The 12,428-nt window shown below is 35.3% G+C and overlaps 1 protein-coding gene and 1 long non-coding RNA gene across 3 annotated transcripts in view; one reads left to right on the top strand and one right to left on the bottom strand.

The window, feature by feature from the left end:
- The window catches only part of LOC123871922 (inactive rhomboid protein 1), a 145,481-nt gene that overhangs the window by 32,383 nt on the left and 100,670 nt on the right, over positions 1-12,428 (top strand). The gene's annotated exons all lie outside the window — the stretch shown is intronic.
- The window catches only part of LOC123871934, a 218,907-nt gene that overhangs the window by 123,891 nt on the left and 82,588 nt on the right, over positions 1-12,428 (bottom strand). The gene's annotated exons all lie outside the window — the stretch shown is intronic.

Here is a 12,428-nt window from a genome sequence, read left to right as displayed (position 1 = left end):
ATCTATCGGTGTGTCTATCTGTCTGTATGTCAGACTTCTAAATATCTCATTCTACATAAGTGCGCTCCATTTTTTCTTTAATTTCCAAGTGCGCTTTCCATAACTAATTGTTTTACACATAGCCGCAAAGCTCACAGAAGGCATAGGAGCCGCGAGTGCAGTGCATTTTTCAGAACTGGAAATCGAGTGTCGTCAGTAAAATTACTAACATACCTACATTTTAATAGCCAAATCACTCAGTTTCACCTACAAGTGTAAATTAAAAATTTATAACACCCCCGACAAGTGAAGGTTACAATAAGAACTAGAAAAGAGCTGATAACTTTCAAACGGCTGAACCGATTTTCTTGGATTATAGCTAAGAACACTCTCGATCAAGCCACCTTTCAAACAAAAAAAACTAAATGAAAATCGGTTCAGTAGTTTAGGAGCTACAATGCCACAGACAGATACACAGACACACACGTCAAACTTATAACACTCCTCTTTTTGGGTCGGGGGTTAAAAATAATTTATGTTGTCATTAAACGTAGTAAACAAGTATGGAATATAATATCTCTAGGTTTTGTAGCCGGTATACAAAGATAATAATGTATAATAAGTACTTTGCTTTAAGACACCGCTGTGTCTGCGTCTGAAGCTTAATTTCATAACGAGGTCAAGTCTCGAAGTAAGATTTAAGAATTTTTCATCTAGATACAATTTGTAGTTTATCTTTAGGAATAAGTCTTGGTTTAAAATATCATGAACAGGTTTGCTTAAAATCGAGTTTTCTTTTAAAAAAATAGACGTCGCAACAACTCCAAAAGTTAAATAAAATAAACATTATTTGCTGTTATGTTTTTGTTTCGTTCAAATCTGAATAGTTGCAAATGAATAGCAGGTGCGTAATAATATTATATTACAATGGCAATTGTAATTAATTTCAGTGTAGAGTATTTTCATTGTCATAACATTGTAATTAACCTTTGATCAACGTGCTTTAGTAGCAAGCTATAATAATAATGAAGTACTATGTACTTATAGGTTCATATAATAAAACCTCTACTAATACAAGTTATAATAATATTAATAGAGATCGTCTCTTTAAGTACTTTAAAAGCAGACGTATTTTGATTGTACTTTTAAACACACACGCATACAGTCATGTGCATCTTTTCAGACATTTAATATACCCAAAAGGAAAAACGGAACCCTTATAGGATCACTTCGTTGTCTGTCTGTCTGTCCGTCAAGTCTGTCAAGAAACCTATAGGGTACTTCCCGTTGTCCTAGAATCATGAAATTTAGCAGGTAGGTAGGTCTAATAGCATAGATACAAGAGTAAATCTGAAAACCACAAATTTGTGGTTACATCATTAAAAAAATTTAAAATGTGTTTCAATTTTCAAAGTAAGATAACTATACCAAGTGGGGTATCATATGAAAGGGCTTTACTTGTACATTCTCAAACAGATTTTTATTTATTTTTATTTATAATAAATAGTTTTTGATTTATCGTGCAAAATGTTGGAAAAAATACCCGAGTAAGGAACCCTCAGTGCGCGAGTCCGACTCGCACTTGGCCGGCTTTTTATTGTTACATATTATTATTATTGGAGATAGGTGAAAAAATTGGGAAGAATTCCCTTGGAAGAAAACGTACAAGAATGTCACCGATATCTAGTTGTCTCATTAAAGGTATGTCGTTGTTTTTCAAAGGGTCGCCTGTAGGGTGCGGGGGCGTCGACCCCTCCAGTGGGGGATGGGGTATTCACTTGAATACAGAAGTGTTCTCGCAGAACTCTATCGCTGGCGAATATGAAGATGCGATGGAGATGTAAATTATAATTAGGTTTTTATTGTAACTAGTTAAAGTGCATGGATTTTTATTAGTTAATTTACTTAAAATTTTCTTAATTCCAAAATGTTATATTCGTTTTTTCTTTAATATACCTAGGTGACTTCTTTTTCTTTTTGGTTTACAGCTATAAGTTTCGACATTTATAACTATTCAAATTTATATATAGCAGAAACGTAGTGATACTGGTCTCCTTCATAAACCAAGTACAAATAATTGTGTTAGTTATAATTAGGTACATCATCCGAACCAGTGGTAAATTATTTGACGATTCAAAAGCACTTGTAAAAGTTTATTTGAATAAAAATCTATTCTATTCTATTCAGGGTCACAAAATAAGAATGTGTTTATATTTTACAATAATCCAGACTCCGGACGGAGCATGGTGAAAAGCAATACTAACATAATTGTAGGTACATAATCTTCTATATAATTCAACTAAAATGACAAGTATCCTACTAATATTATAAACGCGAAAGTTTGTATGTATGTATGGATGTATGTCACGCAAAAACTACTTACTGGACGGAGTTGGCTGAAAGGGATGGAGATAGATTAATACCCTGGATTAAAACACAGGCTACGTTTTATCGCGGAAAATCAATGAGTTCCCACGGGATTTTTAAAATATCCACGGAACCAAAGTCGCAGGCATCAGCTAGTAAATAGCACTAGAGACAAAAGGATAGCGCTAGGTTTAGACCTGTCAATTTAGTTAAGAGATTGTGTATAACAGAATAGCCACATTGTATGAAGCTGGTATGAAGTAATTCATGCTAGATAGCGCCTGGCCTGTGTGCTAGCCGTGCGCAGATATTATATTGTAGGTATACCTAGATACCCGCGACACGGCCCGGTTCGTGCATGTTGTGAAATAAATCAGCTCTTAGGATGGAAGGCTGTACAAACATTCGGATAAGAACCGACTGTGTAGACCGAATATGATAGAGTTGCTACGGTTAAAAATAACAAGGATTTTGTCATAGAACCCAAACTTTAACCTTATCCACAGATATTAGGTAGGTACGTATTATTACTTCAATATAGTTAATATAAGTAGTATAAGTAATATACTAGTAGTTCACAAATCTATTATTAGCCACAGACACAGATGTATAGGTCACAGATATTAAATGGTCAACCTATTACTGGGGCATTATTGAAAAAACTTTTCCGAAATCCGTCCAATTCATCCTGATCTAAGGTTCAATTGAGATATGTGAGGGAGACGAGACAACATGACGTACAGTACTCCTCGTAACTCGTAAGGGTCCAAGACGTTTGGCAAATTACCTCCTTCGTAAGTTCGTCACGTGTTAGGAACGTTTTATGTGTGAATACTGCGGCACTAGGGAATTCTCTAAAAAAGGTGTTTTCTATTAATATGATTTCGACCTATATTTTTGGCTTACAAAACTGTGTTTAAAGATAGATAAGTAAAACACTGTGGGAACTCTTTTCTGGCATAAAAAGTAGCCTACGTCACCAGGTCTGCAAAAGTCACGCCAATCTGTTGTTGCTCCGTTGCGGTGTGTTTGAAGTACAAACCAATAAACCAAGAAATAAACATATTTTCGCATTTATAATATGGGTCTAATATATTTATAGTATAAATGCCGTGACAGCCTTACCTAGTAGATACAAAGTATTTTTTTTTCCATGCAAGGCAAGAAAAATATGTCGTAATGATATGTATTAGATATAGGAAAATTCAAAAGTTCTTTTCGGAGCAATAATAGTAGTTATATCGAATGTGGTGACGTACAAATAATGAGACTGCAGAAAATAATAAAACCCTTTTATACGTAGGCATAAAAATTGCTTAGATTGCGTTAGGCTTTCTTTTAGGGCCAAGCATTTGGTCCGTTATCAATCCTAATGAAACTGAAGACGGATAAATACGCACAAAAAGGATATATTACCTATGTAAAGTTAGTCTTTTGGCCCGTTTATCATAATAACCGGTTATAATACGGGTGAATAAAGGAACTGCTTTATGTCGTCAATAACTCACGAGGATATATTTTTTCCTTTTGATCATGAGCAATTTGAATAACTAACGGTACCTAAATAGTCCCAAAACGTAAAGGAAATAATATTCTCTACCGCATTTCTTCGAAGAACGCACAAAGATTAATGTGCAATGATTATTACATTGTATGTTAACCAAAGTTCTAAGCCATGTTTCTTTCTCTAGTCACTCTCTTTCTCTTTTAATCTCTTTCTTTGTGTATATTCTCTGTTTTCTGTATTTTACAAATGTAACAACGATGAAGGACGCAGTGGTGAGGTGACCACCACCTCCACCACCATAAGTGCGAAGTCCCGGGTTCGATTCGTTGTCACTATTACTCTTAGGCAAATCCATTGCAATGTGTGTAAGTCTAATATTAAAAGGAACACGAATGTTTTCCTTCAATATCTTAAGATAAAGTCAATATATTGGAATTAGGGACAGCGAAATTTCAGGAAATGGATCGCCAGAAATAAAATTTGTCCAGCTAAAGGATACCTATACTATGGGCCTTATAAAAATGTCAACCCTTTTTCTCAAAAGAACGCAAAAAGATATTAATGTATTTTGATGTTACATCGGAAAACTATTCGATCGGGAACTCCTATTTGAATTAGATTGGGTTTCTGGTTTTACTATCTATATATAGGAAACTAGATGATATCTGCGGCATCGCGTAAGTTTCGGTATTTTAAAAATCACGTGGGAACTCTGATTTTCCGGGACAAAATGTAGCCTCTCGGGATGCAAGCGAACTCTGTAGCTTTCATGAAAATCATTTTAATGAATGGACCGTGAAAACATGCCAGGTAGACGCACTTTCGCATTTATAATATTAGTATGGATAAAATAAAATAAAATGTTACTAATTTTTTTTTGTATTTAAATAAATCATAAAATGTCGCTTAGTGGGTTAAGAGTTTTCTTCAATAACCAATTGGAGGAAACCCGCTAGGATCTATTGAGGTTTTTGCAGGTTACAAATACAACGTTCTTTCAAAGCAAGATGGATTGTCTGAGTAACAGCCTTCTCCTAAAAATACATTGTTTAGTGTTTTGTGATAAAGATTTATTACACAAGTCCGGCTTAGGCCAAGGACCTTTTGGCTATCTCTGAAGTTTTGCCACGATTAAGGAGTTTTTGTCAGTAAAATGATATACAGTAAGAGGACAGAGTTGTTTGCTGACTTCTCAAATTTATAGAGTACGATTAACCTATATACTCAGCCATGTGTTTTTTCATAATAGAATGGATAAATGTTTAAGAAAAAATCTTATAGAAACACAAAAAAGGGCATTAACATGGCTCTCTCCGTCACTCGTTTCATACAATCGTAGTTCCAATTTCATTTTAATGTTAAGCAACCAAAGTCCATGAAATTTTGCAGACATATTCTAGAAACTAATATCTGTGTCTGTGGTGTTTTTGATTTTTCTAAAAATATGTAGATTTAAAATTACAGGGGCTCAAAGATTTGTATGAAAATTCTTAAGACCGCGTAACTTTGAAACCGAATATTTTAACAGAAATCTGGAAAACCACAGACATAGATATTAGTTTCTAGAATATGTCTGCAAAATTTCATGGACTTTGGTTGTTTAATATTCAAATGAAATTGGAACTACGATTGTATGAAACGAGTGACGGAGAGAGCCCTCTTAAGCAAGATGAGTAACGGAGAGACCCCTCTTAAGTCGTTTTTGCATGACTTTATAATACTTAGTAAAATAGATACAATAAAATACACTTAGCTAATTATTAGTAGGTATACTGGTCAATAACTCAGTTGCAAGATGGATTTCTCTAAAAGCGTACTTTACTTGAAGGTACAACATTGTTTTTGATTTTTCGTGATGAAGATTTATGACATCTTTGAGTTAGCTGAGGACCCTTCGGTTATCGATAAACTTCGGCCACAATTTAGAACTTTTTTGGTCGTGAAATCATAGACTTAAAACGCGATTACCATTTATGCTGAGAGTGCATATAGGGGACGGACATAAGCTACTTTTTATCCCGGAAAAATCAAAGAGTTCCTACGGGTTTTAAAAAAACCTAAGTCCACGTGGATGAAGGCGCGGGCATCATCTACTTAGTAATTTATGTTATTGCTCATATAAAGCTCATTAAATCTGACCAAACAAAACGTGATCTTAAAACCACAAAGAGCAGAATAAGGTACCTACCTATTAACTACTTCATAGTGTCAAAGGCCAAGGCTATAATGTAGAGAAAATTTAAAGTTTTAAAAGTTGAAAGCTTCTCGTTTTACTAAGCGTTAGGTAGATAGACTTTTAGGTATTGGAATGTCTGCCAAACCTTTGAGTTTTTGATACTATGTTTAAATAATTTAAGTGATTAAAATATGACTTGTTTTAACGGTGAAGAAAAACATCGTGAGAAAACCTGTATGCTGAAGAGTTCTACATAATTTTCTCAAAGGTGTGTGAATTTATCAAGTGTGAACAATTTGATTAATGAAATTGGTTTAACAGAGCTCTCTCCGTCACTTACTCCATACAATCGTAGTTCCCATTTCATTTGAATATTAAGCAACCAAAGTCCATGAAATTTTGCAGACATAGTCTAGAAACTAATATCTGTGTCTGTGGTGTTTTAGATTTTTCTAAAAATATGTAGTTTTAAAATTACAGGGGTTCAAAGATTTGTATTTTTCTTTAAAAAAAGGCCCAACTTTGTGCTCGTTTTTCTAGACAACGAAGCAATTTAATGAAATTTGGAAAAACCACAGACCTAGAAAATTTAATGAATATCATGCAGTAAAAAAATTATCGTTATATATTTTATATTGTTATAATTATGTTGGAACTACGAAAACCAGAAATTACACCCAGAAATCTTGAAAATTTCGTGCTGTCCCGATTTCTGCAAGAGGGGTGGCGAGGTGCGGGGGACGACCAACCCCCGACGGTGACGGGGGGCGGAACTGACAGTCTAAACTGGTCTAAACACACGGGCCACATTTAAACTACACCCGACTCTAAACTTGTCGATAGGTCTAACTAAATACACTGGTACATTTCAACTTGCGTTAGACGTATGCGTTACCTACTCAGACGTTGCCTGTAGATAAAAATATGTCTCATGTTTGCTGGCAATAGCGCATGCATCAAACCCTGCAAGTTGCACCTATTCCTCACGCAATACGCAATTCCTCACGCAATACGCACAGCTTTAATATTATAATTTTTGACAATGTATACTATATGTAATGCCATATCACAGGTCACTCTCTGATTTATTGCTAACAATTTACTTCCAAATCAATTCCAAATGCAAAGAAATCTAAGTGTGTTCAATTCACACTGCCCAATACCAGGACCTTAAATGACATAAATTCATTGATTAATAATCATATGTTGAAAATAAAGGAGAACCCCGTGTTTCTCGGTATAACGTTAGATGCAAAGCTTCTATGGAACACCCACATATCAACACTTGATGGTAAACTCAACTCTGCTGCTTACACTGTTAGAAAAATTCGACAGGTACTGACGTGGAAACTGCAAAAATTGTATATTTTGCCTATATTCACTGTATTATGTCTTACGGACTCTTGCTATGAGATAAAGCGATAGATATTGAGAAAAAAATGTATTACAGAAAAGGACAGGACGTGCAATTTATAATTTAAAACCGCGCGCTGCCATACAATAAAAATATAAGGAAATAAGTACCTTATTTATTATCTTATAGTAGCTTTTAAATATATTTACAACTAGCTAATGCCCACAGCTTTGCTCGCGTGGATTTAGGTTTTTGAAAATCCCGATCCTTTCATTTCCCAGAACAAAAGTTGCCTCTCCGTAATAGCCCGTCCCCGGGATGCAACTTGTTTCTGTATCACGTAAGAACATTTAAACGGATGATCCTTTTCAAATCCCGAGGGATCACCAGGATTTAGGAATGCAATTCTTACAGCATCAGGGTTGAGGTCAACGACAAAGTATTTACTTGGTATAGATACCTTCAATATCAATTAATAATCAACACTTTTTAAATCCCATTAGCTTTAGTAGTCAGGTCCCCTGCAACATCAGGATTGAGGAGTTGGAATCCAAATTTTTTATTGAACAATGTCGCGAACTTTCTTTATCGATTAAAAAAACTAGCCAAAATTACGCAGTTAGGTTACCTGCCAAATTTCATGGTTTTGAGTCAACGGGAAGTACCCTAGAGGTTTTCTTGACACACTCGACAGACAGAGAGATAGACAACAAAGTGATCCTATAAGAGTTCTGTTTTTCGTTTTGAGGTACGAAACCCTAGAAACGTAGGAACGGCATTCCGAACCAGTGGTAAATTTTTCTGACCATTCAAAAACACTTTGAAGTTTACCTAAAAGTTTACAGGAATAAAAATTAATCATTGTATTCCATTCCATTTCATTCTATTCCATTCTGTTCAAAGATAAATAGATTATAAAAATATTTGTCACCGAAACAATACCTAATTTACGATACATCAACCAATATCAATTTTACTGATGACAATCTGACTATTACCAAAGTGAACGACTACTATAATATCTATTATATACGACTAACATAATATGTATTATAAATTGTGTGCCGTTTGCATTCTCACTAAGTTCTCATTAAGTTTGTTTTATTTGGTTAAACTTTCTGGCATTTATATTGTTATGACGTTTAATTGGCAAACAGTCTGTTTATTGGCTGAAACTCAAAAATTCAGCCAATCACAACAAATAAAATATTTTAATAATGATTGATGCAGCTTTCTGTAATCGAAAACAAAATATTTGACATTTACTTGAATGTGACAGTGATTTCCGAGTAGGGTTGCCAGAGGCCCCGTATTTTACTGGTTACTGGTTGGTATTTCAGGATACAGAAACCCGTAATTATGAAAATAAAATATGAGGCAAATAAAACTAAATATTTTTAGGGTTCCGTACCTCAAAAGCAAAAAGGAAATAGGATCAATTCGCTGTCTGTCTGTCTGTCCGTCTGTCTGTCTTTCCGTCTGTCCGTCTGTCTGTCTGTCCATCTGTCCGTCTGTCCGTCTCTTCGTCTGTCATGTGTTCATGAACAAATATTAGTATTTTCAATTTTCACAGTAACTAAATATTAAATCAAGTGGGTTATTATATGAAAGGACTTTACCAGTACATTCTAAGACAGATTTTTATTTATTTTTATGCATATTTTTTTTAATGCATAACAGTTTTGATTTCTTGTGTAAAATGTCGAAAAAAAATACCCGAATACGGAACCCTCGGTGCGTGAGTCTGACTCGCACTTGGCCGGTTTTTCACAAAATCAGCCGGGCTGGCTTGCGAAACCAAACGCTGACGTTATGTCCAGTAGAAAGAATACATATTTTCCTTGTGCGACAATGCGTAGAATAATACCTGCGTAGCCGAAACCCACTCGATTTTGATCATGGCCGTAGCCAAAGAGGCGGAGGTTGGTTTTAGGATCTAAGCCTTTTTTTATACAAGTTAGCCCTTGACTTTAATCTCTCCTAGTGGTAATAGTGCAGTCTAATTTCTTGGCCGGTAGGGCCATACTAACCATATAACTAGCCATGACCCAAGCCTCCCACCAGACCAGAGAAATGGCCACTGCGTCTGGGAGACCGTCAAAAACCTAAACCTAAAATAATACTTACACTATTTCTTGCATTTGCTTACCAATTTTTTTTGGAAATATATCAAACATTTCGCGCTCGCTTCACTCGCGTTTTGAATTTGTATTACTTGGTGTATGCCCCGCAATTTCGTCTGCATGAATTTAGGTTTTTAAAAATTCCGTGGGGGATTTTCCGGGATAAAAAGCTTATGTTCGTTTCTGGGGTGCAAGTTACCTCTGAATAGTAAGTATCAAAATTTTGGTAAAGAAGTATCTTGCTATGGCTAAACTCGTTTCCCTTTCACTTATTTTTTTCTGTATTGAACCAAAAACACTTACGCTCACTGCGCTGCGCTTTTTCATTGTTGTATTTTATTCCACTATCAAATTGAAAGGCGAAATTCAACTAACCAGGTAATTAGCCCATAAAGTTGAGCGAACGTATTTTTCCTCATGACAGGATTCAGTTCCGGCCCTGATAAAACCTCTCCCGAAATCAATTCCTGGCTACGGCCATGGTATTGATACTTTGAAGGTGGAATTACAAGTTAAATGTAATTTTAAGTTAACATGCATTTTGTTTTACAAAATGAAGAGTTTTTAAAAGCTATTGAAATAAATAAATAATCTTTTATTTAAAACCACATTGCAAACACAGTTCACCGATCAAGACCCGGCAACATACAGAGAAAAAATACAAAACATACAAATAAACTGAAATATCTAAATAAGCTTTCAGAGAGAACCACCGCCTATTTCTTCAAATACAATAATAAACAATACAATAATACAACAATATATAAGAAACAATGTCTCCCGTAAACAAATCTAAACCCCGTATTTTTGATGGTGGTAGCCTGTAAATCTAAAAGAGGTAGGTGGCAACCCTACACCTACCCTACACCTAGACAGAATGAAAAATTTGTTTTCATTACTCGGCAGGCCTACTGCCAAAGTTTGACAGAAAGTGTGGCGGTAGTTGTGACCTCTGATTGGCCGACTCTCTTTCACTATTTGCTAAAATTGATGATTGCAACAACAATTTTTGCTTTTTTGTAATCGAAAACAGAACACGGACGTCAAACAGGTTGACTAATTGCAATCATTTCTGACCGGCTAACATTGTTCCGCTAGTGGCTCAAACTCACTGTCGCAGCAAGAACATGGTAAATTCAGCCAATCACAGCAATTTGAATTGGATATCACAAATGTACCGATCTAGGAACCGAGAATGCACGAACCAGGGCAAATAGAGATAAGAACAATAATATCATACGTAGGAAATCGACGGGGGCTTGTTGACAAGTATCCTCTTAAATGTATTATTAGAAACGTGGCTTACGTAAAACAGAGAAAAACTTGTATTGTTTTAGTTTCAAACAGTTATTATACATTTCGTAATGAGACCGCTGCACTCGACCCGGGAGTGTCGACCGCGACTCGCTACAGCTTGAACATAGCTTGAATAATATTAAGAATTCGTGAAATTGCTTTAATGACGTCCTTGGCTGTGTGGAATACGTTCCAGTGTTTCATTTTATGTTAAATAAAAAAGGATTATAATATTGAAAAAAATATGTACCTAAGTAGGTACCTACCTATTGCTCCTGAAAAAATTGGCATTTTTGCCATTAGACATAGTGCATGAAAGTAATTCAATTCAATTTGAATACTAGGCTAGCTTCGTGTTTGTTCAGGCTTATCTTAGACACTTAGCGTATGTACGTACGGATTTTCTTACGGTTTTCATCAATAGAAAGAGGAATTATTTTAGGAGATTATAAGATATAATTTTTGAATATTTTGTGAAAACAACCTGCTACTCGGAGTCGAAAGTCGGAAAACTCATCTGAAAATTTCCACGGCGCTACGTAAATAGTTAAAGTTACACCATAACAATGTACAGTATGTTCCTCTCAAAAAGTTATAATAAAAGTCCGCGGTAGTAATAGATGATCAGTGCGAAGTCGGAGCAAGTCGCTAGTTTCAAATATTTTAGTCTTAAACATTCTGGGATTAGGTTTTTTATGGGCCTAGGTTGCGCGCTATGTACCTATGAATTTCTTAATGGCGTTTCGTCTGAGACGAGTGTAATGTCTCTAGGGGGCCAAAAGAAGGATTAAATTTAAAAAATACGTATAAGCATGAATATATCACTTCCAAAGGTGATACGAGACCTTGGCCTTTTAGCCTCATACGAGTAATACAGGCAAGAAGGACTATCTGCAAGGACACACCTGGGCAAAAACGGCCTCGAGCTCGCAGTTTGACTGACCTAGGTCAGTCGATATTAACGCACAAAATCTAATGGATCTTTTGCAGGTAGAATATTCCGAAGGCTGATATCGGTGCTATGCTGTGAGTGTCATAGACAATTATAAATAATTTAATTAGTGGAATTTTCAGAAATCCTGAAACACGTGTTCCGTTTATTTTTTCCCGAAAGTCCAATTACCTACAGATTTTTTTTAGGAAGATATAGCTTTAAAATGATGAACTTTTATACAAATCATCCTCTATTTTGGGGCTTTATTTGTTAGGGTTGGAATTCCTAAAACTCATTTCTTAGTTTCCAATACGTCATAACCATGTAACTTGTTTTCAAAATTTCAAGTTTTTGACCTCAGCGGTGCAGGCTGTGCGTTGATAGTTCAATCCATCAGCCAGGACAAGTCTTTTTTATATATTATGTACCCATAGTAAAGTATGTGTAGCAATGTTTGTATAAACCTTATTACAAAAATATGACGGTATAAAACAAGGCAAAATAAGAAAATTCTAAACAAGGATTTGTTTATAACAAACTTTCAATTTTCATAAAACAAAGAAAAAACTTATATTGTTTTAGTTCAGAAACTTATTACACTTTTCACTTCGCAAGGAAACCACTCAACTCAAACTAGGAAGTAGTAGGTAGGTACCTAGGACCTACCTACCTATCGACCGCGAAGTGCAACT

This window comes from Maniola jurtina, chromosome 14 (genome assembly GCF_905333055.1).
Source record: "Maniola jurtina chromosome 14, ilManJurt1.1, whole genome shotgun sequence".
Classification (NCBI taxonomy): domain Eukaryota; kingdom Metazoa; phylum Arthropoda; class Insecta; order Lepidoptera; family Nymphalidae; genus Maniola; species Maniola jurtina.
The sequence above is the reverse complement of the archived record's forward strand: the minus strand, read 5'-3'. Positions and strand labels throughout refer to the sequence as shown.